The sequence below is a fragment of the Mesoplodon densirostris genome, chromosome 3 (genome assembly GCF_025265405.1).
Source record: "Mesoplodon densirostris isolate mMesDen1 chromosome 3, mMesDen1 primary haplotype, whole genome shotgun sequence".
NCBI classification, from domain to species: Eukaryota; Metazoa; Chordata; class Mammalia; order Artiodactyla; family Ziphiidae; genus Mesoplodon; species Mesoplodon densirostris.
In genome coordinates this window covers 109,016,366-109,038,450 of record NC_082663.1, presented here as the reverse complement: position 1 = coordinate 109,038,450, position 22,085 = coordinate 109,016,366, and positions in this window count along the sequence as shown.

The window sequence follows — 22,085 nt, the reverse complement described above, 5'->3', positions numbered from 1 at the left end:
GTTAGAGGAAAACATAGGAAGAACACTCTTTGACATAATTCACAGCAAGATCTTTTTCGATCCACCTCCTAGAGTAATGGAAATAAAAACAAAAATAAACAAATAGGACCTAATGAAACTTAAAAGCATTTGTACAGCAAAGGAAACCATAAACAAGACGAAAAGACAATCCTCAGAATGGGAGAATATATTTGCAAACGAATCAACAGACAAAGGATTAATCTCCAAAATATATAAACAGCTCATGCTGTTTAAAACAACAAACAACCCAATCAAAAAATGAGCAGAAGACCTAAACAGACATTTCTCCAAAGAAGACATACAGATGGCCAAGAAGCACAGGAAAAGCTGCTCAACATCACTAATTATTAGAGAAATGCAAATCAAAACTACAATGAGGTATCACCTCACACCAGTTAGAATGGGCATCATCAGAATATCTACAAACAACAAATGCTGGAGAGGGTGTGGAGAAAAGGGAACCCTCTTGCACTGTTGGTGGGAATGTAAATTGATACAGCCAGTATGGAGAACAGTATGGAGGTTCCTTAAAAAACTAAAAATAGAATTACCATATGATCCGGCAATCCCACTACTGGGCATATACCCTGAGAAAACCATAATTCAAAAAGACACATGCACCCCAATGTTCAGTGCAGCACTATTTAAAATAGGTCATGGAAGCAACCTAAATGCCCATCAACAGATGAATGGATAAAGAAGTTGTGGTACATAGATACAGTGGAATATTACTCAGCCATAAAAAGGAATGAAATCGGGTCATTTGTTGAGACATGGATGGATCTAGAGAGTGTCATACAGATTGAAGTAAGTCACAAAGAGAAAATAAATATCATATGTTAATGCATATATGTGGACTCTAGAGAAATGGTACAGATGAACTGGTTTTCAGGGCAGAAATTGAGACACAGATATAGAGAACAAATGTATGGCCACCAACGGGGGAAAGTGGTGGGTGGTGGTGGTGGTGTTGGGATGAATTGGTCGATTGGTATTGACATGTATACACTGATGTGTATAAAACTGATGACTAATAAGGACCTGCTGTATAAAAAAATGTATATAAACATATAACTGAATCACTTTGCTGTACAGCAGTAACTGACACACATTGTAAATCAACTATACTTCAATAACAACAAGAACAACAAGAACAAAACTAATTAAACCGAAGTGTGATCAGTGTGGTGCATTTTATGACATTTGTATTTTGACTGACCTTAAATAGTCATATCATATCACTGATCTAAAGGCCTTTATATTCAGTAAATATGTACATGTAAATACCCAAGAAGCTTTCTGAAACCATATGCAAATGGTGAATCTAGCAAATACCAGTGAGACTAGAATGGCCTCTAAGAAATCCTAATATATACCTTTAAAGAAAAATGCTGAATTTAAGGAGAAATGGAAGCATCAAAAGGAATAGAAATTCAGAATGTTTTCTTTTTTAAAATTATCTGAGATGGTTCAATGTGACAAATGTAACATGGGAGAAGAGGCAATAATGCAAAGAACACCAGAAACTGGGAAAAAAGCAGAGGCTCCAAGCCAGATGACACTAATTATCAATGTAGAATGTATGTCATGTGTTTATGCCAGCAACGAAAAAAGCAAGACCATAAAGAGCCTGTAAAGGAATCCTGTGGAATTGTAGTTGAAACTCCCCTGGCAACTGCTTCAAGCCAAAAGCTGGTGTCACCAGATGTCCACCTTCTAAAGGGAGAAATCTGTGTGGGTCGGGCGCCAGGGATGTCCCACCACTGATGTTTGAATTTAGTTAATATAATTCTATCAAAGGACCCTCAAACATCCAGGATGTCTCCATTATTTTTTACCTCTTCCCAAATTATTCTAAATATATAATAACAACATTTTGACAAGCACTTAAATATATGACAGGTTTTTAAAAAAGTGTAGTTAGTTTATTGCAAAAAGAAATCTAAAGGGTTTTATCCCTTTTTTGGTCCTGCTTTGTGGTGATTCTTCTGCTTTTCAGATTATTTTGGAAGCTTAGAAGTGGATGAAAGTATGCAGAACATGTAAGAAACTGAAAAATAATTCTATATGGCTGGATATAGATTTGAATGAAGAATAGATATGAAGTACAAGAGGTACTCATATTTTAAAAATTATTATTAAACATTCCCTGAATTCCAAAAGCAATCTAAGTAAAAGGTATACTTTCTGATGACATGGTTTACAATAAGATTAAAAGAAAAAAAAGGCAAATCTTAAAAGGTATGGAACACATGAGTTGCTTAGGGCAAGTTTAGGTAACTGTAGCTGCAATGAGATCATTACTTGAAAAACAATTATTTACATTGACAACACGACATTAAAAAAACAACAGTATCTAGAATACAGATAATACCGCTGGAATAAACTCTCGAATCACACACTATATTTAAAAGCTCTCAATTTAAAAGTCCTCAGAATTTGAAACCATTTTAGAAATGATCTAGTCCTATTCTATTCCCTTTGTTTTATGAATGAAAACACTCTCATTAAGTGACTTTCCAGAGTTGCATCGAAATTTAGCAGCAGACTTTTTCATATATACAAACAACTCAGCCAAACATGGAGGGGCTAGAATTTGAGGCGGGGAGGGAAATATTTGCTTATAGAAAATAAAAAGTTCTCTTCTTGATCAAGGGTTCTATGTTTACAATGAAACATGGGCTTGAACAAGTACTGGTTTGGAGAACCGAAGCTGACTGAAGGAATGTTAGCACCAAAAAGGAACTCAGATAACAGTTTCAAACCCATGTTTAACATCCATCAATCCAAATAAAAGTATATGAGGCCACAGAGATTGAATTCCAACTGGATATGTACCTAGGTATAATGAAATAGAAAAACATGATCTCAGAATGAAAGAAAAAAAAAGAGGACCTGCTTATAGACTTCACAGATGTGGGGTTATTTCTTGCCAAGAACATGTCTTCCAACAATAGGATAAGGCTTGTGATGCTTGCCTTCATGGCAATCAGTTGGAATTAACTTATCAGCTGAGCCAGCAAGAGGAATTAGATCAAACAAATTTTGATTTAGCATTCATCAGATAGCTGAATTGCATCCAAAACGACACTATTATCTTTGTTTGCCAAGTGCTCGTTGAAGAAATTAAAGTGTGATTAACAGCGTGCATTTTGTAATCATTTTCTTAGTGAAAGAAATATCAAAAGTATAGATATCATATCTGCAACCCATGATGGGAATTTAAGTTGTGGGTCCTATCAAAAACCTGGACAAAGTCTTTCCATTTTCTATCACTGAACCCCTTCTTTACAGGCCACTTGAAAGGAACAACATGGGTGAAAAGCATCCTAATTTTCCTCCTTTTTCCTTTTATCTATGTCATGTGTATTTCCCTGTTGTAAATCTAAAATCCTTATTAGAAAAAAACCAAAAAAATTTTAAAACATTATTCATGCTTGAAAATAAAAGGATCTTGATTTGTGATGGACTGATTACTGAATAAATTTCCTGAGTTTTAAAGAATAATTACAAAGAAACACATCTGAGATAGTCATTGTAGAGCCTGTCATTTGAATCTTGAATTGTTTACCAAAATGTACTTTTTATGTCCTAAAGTTACCAAATACCTGTTATATTATATTAATGGAAAAGATATTTATTTGAGGATTACTATTCATTATTCTTAATAATAGGAAAGACAGCCCATCACAAACAAAAGAAACAGAAAATCAAAACCTTATGTTGGTTATTTGTCCCTACAATCTTCCACTATAATTATGCCAAGATCTAAAAAATTATTCTACTCTCCTCCTTTTTCCCTCCTACTAGCCATTCCTAAAAGTCATGATGTGCCCAGCCATGTTATGGTGGTGCTTTGCTGGGAAAAGCTTGATACATGACTCATGATGTCAAAGGCTTGTAACACTGAAGAGGAATGACAGCCCAGAGTGTGGTTTGGAATTCAGTGGGTGCACACATGGCTTAAAACATGGAGCAATGTTGGGAGCTCTCCTCAGTGGAGCCACCAAAGTGCCCCAGTGTCACAGCTGTTCCTAGGCCAGGTCTTACTCAGATGGTAAAAATACCCCACAGCAGCTGAAGGTCGCCCTACTTTTGCCCCCAAACAAATCTTTCTTAGACAGTGTTTGGGTGACACAGTGCTGACTGCTATGCATCAGTTTGTTTCCTAAATTTCATTTGCTCTTGCCTCAAGCTTACTTGAAAATTCCGTAGTCTTATCCCACTTGGTAGCCCAGTTTCCCTCTCTACTTGCTTTTGTCCAGAGGTTGACCTTGAACTGAATTGACTCTGAGATATCTTTCTGGGAGGCTTACATCGCATTTCTTAAAAATGTGCATTAGTTGCCAATATTTGAAATCAGTTGATTTTGCATAGTCCCAAAGTATCTCCCTCCCCTACCCCTGCAAATGATATCTAATTACAAAGCGAAAAATAATAACTTTACAGTGGAGATATCTAGCAAATAACACCTTAATCAGGTAATCAAGATTGACATCACCAGTAAAAAGACATATCAACGTAATGTCAGAGGTTAATTTCTAGTAGCCAGTCAAGGGCCTGTCCTGAAGTCAGGCCTTTCTTTGAACGTACAAGATTTGAGCAACTGAGATCAGTAAGATAATACTTTCCTGCACAGTGGAAATACTTACTACATTCCAATAAATCTGTGGTTGATAGTATTGTACCAATGTCAATTTTTCATTTGATAATTATACTATGGTTGTATAAGATATTAAAATTAGCAGAATCTGGGTGTGACAGGTTGAATACTGACCCTCAGAAAAGACATGTCCAAGTTCCATCTCTCAGTACCTATCAATGTGATGTTATTTGGAAATAGGGTCTTTGCATAGAGTTGGCCATACACTTCCCTCAGAGTACAGAGCAAGGACCAGAAAATATCTCAGCTACTGTCCCAGTTCCCCTAGTGTCTGTCCTCCCAGGGGGAAGTTCCATTACCAGGCCCCACGTCTCCCCTTCCTATGCTGCCTTGAGCTTCTGAGAACTGACTCCCATGCCTCAAATGTGAGTCTTAATGTATGTCATTTGTACATGTCCCCCTCAAATGTGTTCTACCTATGGAAGACAACAAGAATCACATGAAACAGTATCTTGGTTTATGCACAGGGGAAGGTTAGGTTTCTATAAAAAATTCACTAAGAAAGAAAAACATATGTTTTCTCATACTCCACTGAACCTTTTAAAAGGTTTGATCTGTTATTCAGAATAATGTAACCACTGTATACTTTCTTATATGCTAATCTTTTAGGAAATTAAACATGTACTTTTACACTAACCATGAATGCATGATATGTGTTAACGTACAAATGGTCTGAATTTATTAAAATAATCTTGCAAAATTTTGTAAAGAGAAGGGAAATATAAGAATAAGAGAAATAGTCTCAGCTACAGCAGGATACAAATATCTCCCCTAAATACATGCTTTTCAAAAAGGCCTTTGCTTGAGATTTGTTGATTTTGCATTTTCAGAAATTTCAGTAGGAATTAACAAAATTTAAACCATTGCTACCTGCTAAAAGAAAGGAACACCTTTCCAGGGAAACTTATAAATATGTGTTTGAGGAATTTACCAAATAAGAAAGAAGAGCCAGAAACATGTGTAAAAAGTAAGCATACAGGTTGTCATCTTTGGTAAATATGTATCAGGATGACTTTGTTTTGATCACTATCACAGAATAATCTCAAAAAGAAAAAAAATGGCATTTTTCCATTTTTCTTCCTTCCAGACGGCCCCTTTCATCATCTACCTTGGGCCACAGGTAGAACAGAGATATGTTTTGGAGAATGGCTTGACACAAGTTGGATACTTGCTCAAAGATGCCATAGGTAGGCATAACTCTCATGGACATTTATGTGAATTATAGTAATTCATTCATCTATTAAAAATATTTATTGAGTTCTACTATATACCAAGCACTACTCTGAGGATAAATATCACACTCAAAGGTCCTTACTTGCTAATTAGGGAGAACACTTTAAATAAAGAAAGGTGAAAAAAAGCAGGGTCCAAGATAGAGAAAAGGGAGGGGGCTTATTATTTACGCTATTTCATCATGAAAGTCTCTAAGAAGACATTTAAGCTAAGTCCTGAAGGATAAGGAGGAATTAACTATTAAAAAACAAAAACCAGGGCCTCCCTGGTGGCGCAGTGGTTGAGAGTCCGCCTGCCGATGCAGGGGATACGGGTTCATGCCCCAGTCTGGGAGGATCCCATATGCCGCGGAGCGGCTGGGCCCGTGAGCCATGGCCGCTGGGCCTGCGCATCCGGAGCCTGTGCTCCGCAACGGGGGAGGCCACAACAGTGAGAGGCCCGCATACCGCAAAAAGAAAAAAAAAAAAAAAAAAAAACACCAAAGTAAGCAGATAAACAGAAAACCAATAGAAGAGATAAGAAAGAATTTAGCAATGAACAGATAGTAATGATAATAACAACAATAGCTAGTATTTAGTAAATATCACAGATTCTGGTATGGCCATCAAATATATTATCTCATTTAATCTTCCCAATAATTCTCTAAGAGAATTATTATTATTATCCCAATTTTAAGTAAATGTGTTCCAGTTAAGTAAACTTTCCAAGATCACAGAGGACATAATGGGACCAGGAGGGATTTGAACCCTTATCTGTCTACTTGCAAACATTGCCCAGAATCTACCTGACTCCAATTTCTGATGAAATCTCTAGTCACTGACCCTTGAAAACACTGTATAACTTTCCACCTCCTAGTATGACCTCCTCCTCCTCCATATTTACCTAATCCTATCCACCCTTTAAGCTCAGCTCAGGTACAACCATCTCCTCTGCATTTTGATAATAGTGATACATTAGCTGCTCTTTCTGGACCCCATTATTATACATCCTGAACATTTAACCTTCCTAACAACACATAACAAGGACCCATGAAAAAGAGGTTAAGTTGTGGTTCTCAAACTTCACTGTGCATCAGTATCTCTTGGATGACATGTTAAGATAAAAATTGTCCCCATCCCCAGAGTTTCTGATTCAATAGGTATAGAGCAGGGCCTGAGAGCTTGAATTTCTAACAAGTTCTTAGAAAAGCTGATGCTGCTGGTCTGGAGACCACTCTTGGAGAATCAATAAGTTAAATAAGTTGTCCAACTTTACTCAGCCAACAAATGGCAGAGTCGGGTGGGATTTGTATTCAAGTACATGGTCATCCAAAGCCTGCATTCTTACCTAGTACACTAGTACTAATATGATCCTTTCCAATAGGGTTTTTGGTGAGTGTCAAGTATTCAGCACTTAGTGTACTTCATACTGTTTATTTTCCATCTCTCAAATAAGAGCACATATATAATAAGCTCCCCTTGGCATCCCAGTCCATAGCAGTGCTCTGCATAACCACAAAGCTCTGTAAATGTTGGTTTTTTTGACAGTCATCACCCTCTCTGCTTGATTTACGTAATTTTGACTGCAAGATCTCAGGACTAGGCTAGCTTTTGCAATGGAAGTTTATTATAAGGATATGTGTGACAATAAGAGAGAAGGAATTTTGGCAGAAATCTGAGCCCAGTTTCAATGATACTGAATCTGATGGTCTTGTCAATCCAGGCAGCTCTTGCTAGCTACATCAGCTGTATTACCATTTCACAGCTATTCTGAATATGTACGTCTCCCTCTGTATCAATCTACTTTTTGTTTAAATGACAAACAATATGCAAATGTATTTGAAATAAAATGTGACAGATTGTTAGTTTTATCAACTTATAAAGATATTAAACCACTTGACAGAGGGGAAAATACCCTAAAGTAAGATGCAGATAACTGGATGAGACACAGGAATTATTCAAAAACTAGTAAGGCAAATGATTAACATTTGAAAGAGATTACTCTTACTAATAACTAATAGGTAAATCATAAGTATTATGTATTATTTTCAGCAAATTACAAAAGATGTGGAATATTAACAATTACCCTACAACTATTAGTGCTAGTAGAGGTACAAATTGCAAAACAAGTATTTTATTTATTTTTTATTATTATTTTTTAAATTAAATTTATTTATTTTTTAACATCTTTATTGGAGTATAATTGCTTTACAATGTTGTGTTAGTTTCTGCTGTATAACAAAGTGAACCAGCTATATGTATACTTATATCCCCATATCCCCTCCCTCTTGTATCTCCCTCTCACCCTCCCTATCCCACCCCTCTAGGTGGTCACAAACCACCAACCTGGTCTTGCTGTGCTATGTGGCTGCTTCCCACTAGCTATCTATTTTACATTTGGCAGTGTATATATGTCAATGCTACTCTCTCACTTTGTCCCAGCTTACACTTCCCCTACCCATGTGTGAAAGTCCATTCTCTACGTCTGCGTCTTTATTCCTGTCCTGCCCCTGGTTCATCAGAACAAATTTTTTTTTTTTAAGATTCCATATATATGTGTTAGTATACGGTATTTGTTTTTCTCTTTCTGACTTATTTCACTCTGTATGACAGACTCTAGGTCCATCCACCTCACTACAAATAACTCAATTTCGTTTCTTATTATGGCTGAGTAATAGTCCATTGTATATATGTGCTACATCTTCTTTATCCATGCATCTGTCGATGGACACTTAGGTTGCTTCCATGTCTTGGCTATTGTAAATAGAACTACAATGAATATTGTGGTACATGACTCCTTCTGAATTATGGTTCTCTCAGGGTATATGCCCAGTAGTGGGATTGCTGGGTCATATGGTAGTTCTATTTGTAGATTTTCAAGGAACCTCCATACTGTTCTCCATAGTGGCTGTATCAATTTACATTCCCACCAACAGTGCAAGAGGGTTCCCTTTCCTCCACACCATCTCCAGCATTTATTGTTTGTAGATTTTTTGATGATGGCCATTCTGACCAGTTTGAGGTGATACCACATTGTAGTTTTAATTTGCATTTCTCTAATGATTAGTGACGTTGACCATCCTTTCATGTGCTTGTTGGCAATCTGTATATCTTTGCAGAAATGACTATCTAGGTCTTTTGCCCATTTTTGGATTGGGTTGGTTTTTTTTTTTTTTGATATTGAGCTACTTGTATATTTTGGAGATTAATCCTTTGTCAGTTGCTTCCTTTGCAAATATTTTCTCCCATTCTGAGGGTTGTGTTTTCGTCTTGTTTATGGTTTCCTTTGCTGTGCAAAAGCTTTTAAGATTCCTTAGGTCCCATTTGTTTTTGTTTGTTTGTTTGTTTGTTTGTTTTCATCTCCATTTCTCTAGGAGGTAGGTCATAAAGGATCTTGCTGTGATTTATGTCAAAGAGTGTTCTTCTTATGTTTTCCTCTAAGAGTTTCATAGTGTCTGGCCTTACATTTAGGTCTTTAATCCACTTTGAGTTTATTTTTGCATATGGCATTAGGGAGTGTTCTAATTTCATTCTTTTACACGTAGCTGTCCAGTTCTCCCAGCAGCACTTATTGAAGAGGCTGTCTTTTCTCCATTGTATATTCTTGCCTCTTTTATCAAAGATAAGGTGACCATATGTGTGTGGGTTTATCTCTGGGCTTTCTATCCTGTTCCATTGATCTACATTTCTGTTTTGTGCCAGTACCATATTGTCTTCATTACTGTAGCTTTGTAGTATAGTCTGAAGTTAGTAAGCCTGATTCCTCCAGCTCCGTTTTCCCTTCTCAAGATTGCTTTGGCTATTCGGGTCTTTTGTGTTTCCATACAAATTGTAAAATTTTTTGTTCTAGTTCTGTGAAAAATGTCATTGGTAGTTTGACAGAGATTTCACTGAATCTGTAGATTGCTTTGGGTAGTATAGTCATTTTCACAATGTTGATTCTTCTAATCCAAGAACATGGTATATCTCTCCATCTATTTGTATCGTCTTTAATTTTTTCATCAGTGTCTTATAGTTTTCTGCATACAGGTTTTTGTCTCCTTAGGTAGGTTTATTCCTGGGTATTTTATTCTTTTTGTTGCAGTGGTGAATGGGAGTGTTCCCTTAATTTCTCTTCCAGATTTTTCATCATTAGTGTATAGGAATGCAAGAGATTTCTGTGCATTAATTTTGTATCCTGCAACTTTACCAAATTCATTGATTAGCTCTAGTAGTTTTCTGGTAGCATCTTTAGTATTCTCTATGTATAGTATCATGTCATCTGCAAACAGTGACAACTTTACTTCTTCTCTGATTTGGATTCTTTTTATTTCTTTTTCTTCTCTGATTGCTGTGGCTGAAACTTCCAAAACTGTTGAATAATAGTGGTAAGAGTGGGTAACCTTGTCTTGTTCCTGATCTTAGTGGAAATGGTTTCAGTTTTTCACCACTGTGATTGATGTTGGCTGTGGGTTTGTCATATACGGCCTTTATTATGTTGAGGTAAGTTCCCTCTATGTCTGCTTTCTGGGGCGTTTTTATCATAAATGGGTGTTGAATTTTGTCAAAAGCTTTTTTTTGCATCTATTAAAATGATCATATGGTTTTTCTCCTTCAATTTGTTAATATGGTGTATCACGTTGATTGATTTGCATATATTGAAGAATCCTTGCATTCCTGGGATAAAGTCCACTTGATCATGGTGTATGATACTTTTAATGTGCTATTGGGACTGTTTGCTACTATTTTGTTGAGGATTTTTACATCTATGTTCATCAGTGATATTGGCCTGTACTTTTCTTTTTTTGTGACATCTTTTTCTGGTTTTGGTATCAGGGTGATGGTGGCCTTGTAGAATGAGTTTGGGAGTGTTCCTCCCTCTGCTATATTTTGGAAGAGTTTGAGAAGGACAGGTGTTAACTCTTCTCTAAATGTTTTATACAATTCGCCTGTGAAGACATCTGATCCTGGGCTTTGGTTTGTTGGAATATTTTTAAATCACAGTTTCAATTTCAGTGCTTGTGATTGGTCTGTTTATATTTTCTATTTCTTCCTGGTTCAGTGTCAGAAGGTTGTGCTTTTCTAAGGATTTGTCCATTTCTTCCAGGTTGTCCATTTTATTGGCATATAGTTTTTTGTAGTAATCTCTCATGATCCTTTATATTTCTGCAGTCAGTTATTACTTCTCCTTTTTTATTGCTAATTCTGTTGATTTGAGTCTTCTCCCTTTTTTCTTGATGAGTCTGGTTAGTGGTTTATCAATTTTGTTTATCTTCTCAAAGAACCAGCTTTTAGTTTTATTGATCTTTTCTATTGTTTCCTTCATTTCTTTTTCATTTATTTCTGATCTGATATTTATAATTTCTTTCTTTCTGCTAACTTTGGGGGTATTTTTGTTCTACTTTCGCTAATCGCTTTAGGTGTAAAGTTATGTTGTTTATTTGAGATTTTTCTTGTTTCTTCAGGTAAGATGTATTGCTAAACGCTTCCCTCTTAGAACTGCTTTTGCTTCATCCCATATGTTTTGGGTCATCGTGTTTTCATTGTCATGTGTTTCCAGGTATTTTTTGATTTCCTCTTTCTAGGTTATTTAGTCGTTTATTGTTATTTATTATTTATTTAGTAGTGTACTGTTTAGCATCCATGTGTTTGTATTTTTTACATTTTTTTCCTGTAATTGATATCTAGTCTCATAGCATTGTGTTCAGAAAAGATACTTGATACAATTTCAATTTTCTTACATTTACCAAGGCTTGATTTGTGACCGAAGATATGATCTATCCTGGAGAATGTTCCATGAGCACTTGAGAAGAAAGTGTATTCTGTTGTTTTTGGATGGAATGTCCTATAAATATCAATTAAGTCCATCTTGCTTACTCTGTCATTTAAAGCTTGTGTTTCCTTGTTTATTTTCATTTTAGATGATCTGTCCATTGGTGAAGTCGGGTGTTAAAGTCCCCTGCTATTATTGTGTTACTGTTGATTACCTCTTTTATGGCTGTTAGCATTTGACTTTTGTATTGAGGTGCTCCTATATTGGGCGCATAAATATTTACAATTGTTATAGCTTCTTCTTGGATTGATCCCTTGATCATTATGTAGTGTCCTTCTTTGTCTCTTCTAATAGCCTTTATTTTAAGGTCTATTTTGTCTGATATGACAATTGTTACTCCAGCATTCTTTTGATTTCCATTTGCATGGAATATCTTTTTCCATGCCCTCACTTTCAGTTTGTATGTGTCTCTAGGTCTGAAGTGGGTCTCTTGCAGGCAGCATATATACAGGTCTTGTTTTTTTATCTATTCAGCCAGTCTATATGTTTTGGTTGGAGCATTTAATCCATTTATATTTAAGGTAGGTAATTATTGATATGTATGTTCCTATTACTATTTTCTTAATTGTTTTGGGTTTCTTTTTGTAGGTCTTTTCCTTCTCTTGTGTTTCCTGCCTAGAGAAATTCCTTTAGCATTTGTTGTAATGCTGCTTTGGTGGTGCTGAATTCTCTTAACTTTTGCTTGTCTGTAAAGGTTTTCATTTCTCTGTCAAATCTGAATGAAGTCCTTGCTGGGTAGAGTAATCTTGGTTGTAGGTTTTTCCCTTTCATCACTTTAAATATGTCCTGCCACTGCTTGCAGAGTTTCTGCTGAAAGATCAGCTGTTAAACTTATGGGGATTCTTTTTTATGTTATTTTTTGCTTTTCTCTTGATTATTTTAATATTTTTTCTTTGTATTTAATTTTTGATAGTTTGATTAATATGTGTCTTGGTGTGTTTCTCCTTGGATTTTTCCTGTATAGGACTCTGGGCTTCCTGGACTTGATTGACTATTTCCTTTCCCATATTAGAGAAGTATTCAACCATAATCTCTTCAAATATTTTCTCAGTCTCTTTCTTTTTGTCTTCTTCTTCTGGGACCCCTATAATTTGAATGTTGGTGCATTTAATGTCATCCCAGAGGTTTCTGAGACTGTCCTCAATTCTTTTCGTTCTTTTTTCTTTATTCTGCTCTGCGGTATTTATTTGCACTATTTTATCTTCCAGGTAACTTATCTGTTCTTCTGCCTCAGTTATTCTGCTATTGATTCCTTCTAGAGAATTTTTAATTTCATTTATTGTGTTGTTCATCGTTGTTCATCATTGTTCATCTGCTCTTTAGTTCTTCTACATCCTTGTTTTGTTTTGTTTTGTTTTGTTTTTTGTTCCTACGTCCTTGTTAAACGTTTCTTGTATTTTCTCCATTCTATTCCAAGATTTTAGATCATCTTTTCTATTATTACTCTGTGTACTTTTTCAGGTAGACTGCCTATTTCTTCTTCATTTATTGGTCTGGTGGGTTTTTATCTTGCTCCTTCACCTGCTGTGTGTTTTTCTGTCTTCTCATTTTGCTTAACTTACTGTGTTTGGGGTCTCTTTTTCTCATGCTGCAGGTTCATACTTCCCATGGTTTTTGGTGTCTGCCCCCAGTGGCTAACGTTGGTTCAGTGGGTTGTGTAGGTCTCCTGGTGGAGGGGACTGGTTCCTGTTTTCTGGTGGGTAGGCCTGGATTTTGTCTTTCTGGTGGGCAGGGCTGCATCCTGTGGTGTGCTTTGGGGTTTCTGTGAACTTAGTATGACTTTAGGCAGCCTCTCTCTTAATGGGTGGGGTTGTGTTCCTGTTTTGCTAGCTGTTTGGCAGGTGGCATCCAGCACTGGAGTTTGCTGGCTATTGGGTAGAGCTGGGTCTTAGCGTTGAGACAGAGACTGCTGGGAGAGCTCTCGGTGATTGATATTACTTGGGGCCTGGAGGTCTCTGGTGGTCCAATGTCCTGAACTCAGCTCTCCCACTTCAGAGACTCTTGGCTGACACCAGAGCCATGGTGTCTTGGTTGACCAAGTCCCTGTCAACCACACGGCTCAGAAAAAAAGGGAGAAAACAAGAAAGAAAAAAAATACTTAAAAAATGATAAAATAAAATAATTAAAATTAATTTTTTTAATTATTTAAAAAAATAATAAAAATTTAAAAAAAGAAGAGAGCAAGCAAACCAATAAACAAATCCACCAATGATAGCAAGCATTAAAAACTATACTAAGGGGCTTCCCTGGTGGCGCAGTGGTTGAGAGTCCGCCTGCCGATGCAGGGGACACGGGTTCATGCCCCGGTCTGGGAAGATCCCACATGCCGCGGAGCGGCTGGGCCCGTGAGCCATGGCCGCTGAGCCTGCGCGTCCGGAGCCTGTGCTCCGCAACGGGAGAGGCCACAACAGTGAGAGGCCCACGTACCGCAAAAAAAAAAAAAAAAAAAAAAAACTATACTAAGATAAACATGAAAATCAGAAACAAGTCAGTCGCAGACAGCAAACCCCAAGTCTACAGTTGCTCCCAAAGTCCACCACCTCAATTTTGGGTTGATTCATTGTCTGTTCAGGTATTCCACAGATGCAGGGTACATCAAGTTGATTGTGGGGATTTAATGTGCTGCTCCTCAGGCTGCACAGAGAAATTTCCCTTTCTCTTCTTTGTTTGCACAGCTCCTCAGGTTCAGCTTTGGTTTGGGCTCCACCTTTGCATGTAGGTTGCCCTCAGGCATCTATTCCCACCCAGACAGGATGGGGTTAAAGCAGCAGTTGATTAGGGGGCTCTGGCTCACTCAGGCCAGGGGGAGGGAGGGGTACAGTAGTTATAATTGGAATGTGGGGCAAGCCTGTGGTGGCAGAGGCCAGCATGACGTTACAACAGCCTGAGGCACACCGTGTGTTCTCCCAGGGAAGTTGTCCCTGGATCACGGGACCCTGGCAGTGGCAGGCTGCACAGGCTCCCAGGGGTGGGGGTGGGGTGTGGTGTGGATAGTGACCTGTGCTTGCATGCAGGATTCTTGGTGGCTGCAGGAGCAGCGTTAGTGTTTCATGCCCGTCTCTGTGGTCCAAGCTGATAGCTGCAGCTTGTGCCCGTCTCAAGCTCATTTAGGCAATGCTCAGCCTTCTGTGGGCAGACAGGGAAGGAATTTCCTATCCTTGCACACCCCGAAACAATGGTCTCTTGCATCTTTGGCAGGTCCACAATTTTTCCCAGACTCCCTCCTGGCTAGCTGTGGTGCACTAGCCTTCAGGCTGTGTTCACACAGCCAACCCCAGTGTTCTCCCTGGGATCTGACCTCTGAAGCCCGAGCCTCAGCTCCCAGCCCCCACCCACCCCAGTGGGTGAGCAGACAAGCCTCTCAGTCTGGTGAGTGCTGGTTGGTACTGATCCTCTGTGCAGGAATCTGTCTGCTTTGCCCTCTGCACCCTTGTTGCTGTGCTCTCCTCTGTGGCTCTGAAGCTTCTCCCCTGCCCATCCCCCCATCGCCACCAGTGAAGGGGCTCCCTAGTGTGTGGAAACTTTTCCTCCTTCACAGGTCCCTCCCCGAGGTGCAGGTCCCATCCCTATTCTTTTGTCTCTGTTTTTTCTTTTTTCTTTTGTCCTACCCAAGTATGGGGGGAGTTTCTTGCCTTTTGGGAAGTCTGAGGTCTTCTGCCAGCGTTCAGTAGTTGTTTTGTAGGAGTTGTTCCACAGGTACATGTATTTTTGATGTATTTGTGGAGAGGAAGGTGATCTCCATGTCTTACTCCTTATCAATCTACTTTTATTCCTGTTTCTATCTAGTTGATTCTTTTCATACTCCCAGGTCAAATTCCTGAGAGAAAAAGCATCTGATAGGTCTAGATAATTACCGCTGTCTTTATTTGGACTGACCTATTTATGCTTGACAAAGTAAAGGGTTTCTTCCCCATCTATGGATTGGTAGCCCTTGGGTCAGGTGCCCAAACCTGGTCCAATCAGTTGTGGTCATTGGGAAGGGCATCAGGTTCCAGGACATAGCCGGTCATGGCTGCACTCTCAGCTAGGGCTGTGGGCACATTCCATGTGATTGACATGTCCAGTTCAAAAATTACTTTCTACAAAATCTCCTTGTGTTATTTCTAATCATATAAAGTATTTAAATAAATGACACAAAGACTTTATAAATGTATTCTATGGTTCATAGGGTTTTCTTTTCCTACATCTTTTTGTTCATTAATTCTTTGATGAAATTTCTCCTGTAGTTTCACATGTAATATTATATTCTCTATGGAGCATTGTGATAGAGCTATAAAGAATGAGAAATAACAGTGGAGAACTATTAATCCCTTATCCCAGAATGTGAGAATAGCATCTTAATCCCATATCTCAGAGGGTGAGAATAGATATGGGAGGGAAGTTCTGTTTTAAGTAAAACGACACTGACAGTCTCATAAATTCAACTGTCTGCTTGTGTTTGCTCTCTTGGCAGAGTCAGAGTATAATAATTGAAACCTTTTATTCTTCAAAATAACCTATATTTTCAGAAAAACTTGGACAGAGATTTTGTTTTACCTTGGATAGTTTATACATTCTTTTAATTTTTTCCTTCTTTTTTTCTGCAAATAGAATACCATACATTAAGTTTCCATAGTCAGTTAGGCAAACATATAAAATCTAAACCAACAGTACATTTCTAAAAGATTTTTATCTTAAGAATTGCTACTGGATGAATTGGGACATTGGGATTGACATATATACACTAGTATGTATAAAATAGATAACTAATAAGAACCTGCTGTATAAAAAATAAATAAAATAAAATTCAAAAAAATAAAATAAAATAAAAAAACATACAGATGACAAATAAGCATGTGAAAAGATGCTCCACATCATATGTCATCAGGGAAATGCAAGGTAAAACAATGAGACACCACTCCATTCCTATTAGCATGGCCAAAACCCAGAGCACTGACAACACGAAAGGCTGGTGAGCATGTGGAGCAACAGGAACTCTCATTCATTGCTGGTGGGAATGCAAAAATGGTGTAGCCACTTTGGAAGACATTTTGGTGCTTTCTTAAAAAACTAAACATAGTTTTACCAGATGATCCAGCAATCACACTCCTTGGTATTTATCCAAAGGAAATGAAAACTTATGTTCACACAAAAACCTGCACAGAGATGCATATAGCAGCTTTATTCATAATTGCCAAATGGAAGCAACCAAAAGATGTCCTTCAGTCCTTCAGTGATGAATAAATAAACTATGGTACATTCAGACAATGGAATATTATTCAAGGCCAAAAAGAAATGAGCTATTAAGCCATGAAAAAAATATGGAGAAACATTAAATGCATATTACTCAGTCAAAGAAGCCAATCTGAAGAGGATTTCAACTATAGGACATTTTAGAAAAGGCAGAACTATGGAGAAAGTAAAAAAGATCAGTGGTGTCAGGGCCTGGGGAAGGGGAGGGAGGGATGAATATGGGACATGGGTGCACAGAGGATTTTTAGGGCAGTGGAACTATTCTGTGCGATACTATTATGGTGGATTCATGTTATTTTACATTTGTCCAAACCCACAGAACCCAGAATGACACTGATGTAAACTGTGGGCTTTAAGTGATTATGACATGTCGGTGTATGTTCATCATTTGTAACAAATGTCCACACTCTGGGGATGATGCTGCTGAGGGAGGCTGTGCATCTTGGAGGGGGGGGGCAGTGTGCATATGGGAAATATCTGTACCTTCCTCTCAATTTTGCAGTGAACTTTAAACTGCTCTAAAAAATTGTCTTAAAAAAAGAGAATTGTTACCATTATTAACCCACTAAAAAATCCAGACTTTTTTAAAGCAAGGGTCCCAGCTGTAATTGCATTGGCTATTTGCTGCCCTGAAATTCATGAAGTCCTATCTCAAATTTCAGAACTTCATTCGTCCATAAAATATGGGTTCAGAATTTCTTGTCTCCTGAAATCAGCTACTAAACTAATATACTTTATTGACTTTCCTGTTCAAATTTCTCTTCCAAAGTAGGAGTATTCTGCTTTGGGGATTATCTCTCTATCCTGCCCTCTTTATTTTCTGGGAATTCTTAGAGTTCATTCATTCTTCTTTGTTTATTTATTGGGCTTGAATTTCTACAGGGTAGAGTCTGGTGCTTTACCTTGGAAATGGTGGTAAGAATTTTGTTTTTTAAACTTTCTGTGTTTCACTTTAACTTTTCAGATATAGGGCAAGATCCACTTGCTCATTCAGTTGTTTTCTAGTGTAAGATCATATGAGGAAACAGTTCATGGAGCCAGAGAATTACTAAATGTATGTGGGTTTTATGAATGCTCTTATTCCTTGCCATAAGCATATTTCATAAATAAATTTCCTAAATATATGCTTTAAACTTGGAAAAAAATGTTAGGAGAAAGTAGTCTATTTTAACTCTGAGATATAATTGTCTGAAATTAGTCAAGAAAAAAATAATTTCCACACAGTTAAATTAATCCTATTGAACCAAACTGCATCCTACCACCTAAAATTCTGGTGATCACCCTGGTGTCTACCTTGCTCTCAAAGGGCAGCAGAACAGAGCAATGTGCCTATGTGACTAATTAGAGGCACAGAAGAATAGACTTGAAAAGAAATGATTAGTCTCAAATATAAGTCATTCTTAAATGACATCATATTGATATAGTGCACCTATGAGAACATACAGAATCTAGTCAGAGGAGGTAACAAGCCAGCACTAAAAGATTGGATTTTCATCTGCTACTTCAAACAAAATGTAGAAACTTAATTTAATATTACCTGTAGTTATAAAAGAATTTCCTCTCTTTTAGGAGACATATTACTACCAGCAACAAATGCTGTGAAAACCTTTATAGGAGGTGAGGGGCAGGGTGAACATCTGGATTCCCTCTGTATCATCAAAAGACCCTGGGTTTGGCCTCTTAGGAATTTATTTATTCATTTTTCCAGTCAACCATGAGATTAAAGAGAGGGAGGTGAAGAAGGGGTGAGAAAAATTACTTTGACATGATTAAAATTTCCTTCTGTTAAGAATGAATAATTATGATCAAGTAAAAATAAAGAATAGAACAAGGAAGCAATACTGGAAAGCTGTAGAAAGACAGTTAACAAGCTTTATTCCTTCATTTGTACAATGAAGTCACCTCTTGGCCTTTATTTCTTTAGGCATATACCTGAATCAGAACAGAATACAAGAATCATCTTATTTACAAAGAATTGGGATCCCCCATCTGTTCCTAGCTACTCCTGGTTGGACCTGAAACAAGAACTCAAAGGATAGATGACCAGTTTTAAACTGTAAAGAATTAATTATGTTATGTTACCTTATTTGTGACCCGGTGAACTTTAGTTATTCAGTTCTGCAATTCTCAAAGTTGGCATGTAGAATAATACATTATAGAGAGCTGAAAACGTTTCCTAGGAGTCTCCTCGTCTAAGTTTGAACTATGTAATTTAGCTTCAATTAACTTCAGGGGGATAATGGAATAGAAGAGGAAAGCTCTACAATTTCCAGTGCAGTTTCAAAATAAAGGTCACAGTCAGAAAAGCTTTTTGTCTAATAGTTTTGCCTCCTCCTGAAACTGCCAAGCTGGTAAGGGTCATTTTTTGCTGTTTTCTCCATAACAATATTAATATCTGAGGTCTAAGGAAGATCAACTTTGTCTTCCCTGCTACTGATCTGACAGAAACAAGTAAATAGGAATAACTTCAGTGATGGTAACTCAGAATTATGGAGGTATCAGAGTGGAAGTGGGTGATAACTTTGTATTAGTTTAATTCTCTTCTACAGAAGAGCATGCATTAAGCATCTGTCATTTTAGGTATAGTAGAAATGTGTTATTACTTTTTTTATCAGAGCCCCCTTAGGACTTATAATTCAGACCTGAACACTACAAAACATAACAGCAATAATATTATCACTTACAGAGTGTGTACTCAGTGTTATAGGAATTGTATCAGGCACATTACAGGACTCTCCCAACTCTGCAACCTGTGCATTATTGCCTCTTTACAGAAGAGGACATTGAGGCTGAGAAATGAAGGAACTTTCCCATGATCACCAAGTTTGTAACAGCACTGAGGTCTGTGTCTGCTTCACTGCAAAGCTGAACTGGTTGCCTGATTTTGCCACGAAAAGCATTAGCATATGACATCAATAACCAAATAAGAGTCATTTACATTGGTGGTTAAGCCAATCTTGATGGAGCTGGGGGTAGAATTTCCATTCACTTTCAAACCATGTGGAATAATACAACCTTTATTTTCCAAATATAGTCCTTGCAGGAGATTAGATTATATCCTCATTACTAGAGGTTAAACCTGCTTTTAGGAAAGATGCAATTCACTCTTGAAAAACTCTAAAGCATCAGGGAGACTTAAGTTTTGCTTTCAAAGCCCCATTAAACTATGCATATACAATTTAGGTTTTAATATTTGACATCCTTCTCTTTCCAATCTACCTCCAAAACTCTCCTTTACCCTAACCCCTCACCCTACCTCACCATATTTTAGAAACAGCTTAGGCTTTTAGGCAAATTAAATTTCTTTTAGATTATGCAAAACTTTCATTATTGTAGTGTCCATAACAAGAATAGAAAAGCAGGAATTTAATTCCCTTTCAGTTTGGCTCATATCCAGGTTGGTGATATTTTCCTCCTCTCCTTTTCACTGTTGTTAAATGCAATGGGCTCTTACAGAGCCAGACTTTGGCGGGACAGCACCACTTCCAATCTGAAACAGCTGGAGAAATGTTCAGAAAATTCTATTTCTACTGATTATCAATAGCAAATTTCGGAAAGGACAAAAGATTAACCAACAAATCCCTAGGATTTCTTTGGATCCCCCAAATTCAACATTATCAGAATTCTGTTTTCTCCTAAGACTCTTCTAAGCATATGTGTTATGAACAAAACATAACAAAAAAATATGGCCTCTTTTAACCTTTGTTAAATATTTTTATGACTTATTTATCATTTTCAAAGCTATAGATGATAGGACTTTGACTTTAACTGGTGAAAATACACCGAAAATTGTTGTGTAGAAACTTTCAATGGCTAGAACCTTAATGGTCTATCATCCTTGAAATGAGACATTTTTTCCAGCCTGTCATTCTGGGAAAGAATCAAAATGAATCTAGGAGTATTAACTCTTCAAGAAAGAAGAGAATGCATTCTGTTTATTTCCATTTTAATTCACCAAATTTACAGAGAAATCCTTCTGGTGATATGTTTATACCTTGATTATTAATATGTAAGGATATTATGTAAAACAATTAACATTTAGATAGAATGTAATACTGTCTGGGCAATCACTAAAATATACCAAGATCCTTTTAACTCTATTTATTAAAATAATTTTATTGAGCAGAGATTATGTAAAAACCTTGTGCCTATAAATTAATACATGTGGAATTTGAGACTTAGAGAGTTTAAATAACTTACTCAAGGTCACAGAACTACTAAGTAATGGATTCAGGATCTGAACCCTGCTCTATCTGACTCCAAATCCATGCTTTTACTGTCTGAGTCAAGGCATGCACATAACTAAATATAACAGGAGACAGAAAAATAAACATCTTAAGAGAGGCATGCAAATCAGCAAAGGAAAAGGTCACATTAAATTGGAAAGTATAATGGACATTGTAGGTCATAAGCTGGACCATGTAGGATGGAGAGGATTATGAACTTATGAGAGGAGTCTGTGTCTGGAGCAATCCAAAGCAATGGCATTTAAAAATGCATAAAAGGAAAATGAGCATGGATCATGCTTGGGAACAAAGAATTCTTGCTAACTGTCCTGCTCTGCCAATAGAGGGTGCTAGAGAGAGACTGTGAGGCTGGAGGAGAGAAGGCAATTTTTCCTTCCTGTTTGCTTTCTGTTCTTGTCAGGGTAACCCCGAGAACGTTTCCTTAATCTGGTGGCAGCAGTTTGTTTCCGCAGAAGCAGCAAGATAATTTCAATTTGCTGTTTGCCACAGTACCAGAACCAACTTCATTACACTCTTTCAGAAACACTAGCACCAGCCTGTCAGCATCTACTCTGCAGATGTCTGGGGCCCCGCTGCATGGAGCCCCCATATTTGCAATTTAAGTTTAATAATTCCAACTTTTTCTCTTTTTTTTTTTTTTTTTTTTGCGGTACGCGGGCCTCTCACTGCTGTGGCCTCTCCCGTTGCAGAGCGCAGGCTCCGGACGCGCAGGCTCAGCGGCCATGGCTCACGGGCCCAGCCGCTCCGCGGCATGTGGGATCCTCCCGGACCGGGGCATGAACCCATGTCCCCTGCATCGGCAGGCAGACTCTCAACCACTGCGCCACCAGGGAAGCCCTCTCTTTTTTTATTCCTGCAGTTATTTCCTACATGATACCTGAATATCCCATTTTTGCCTT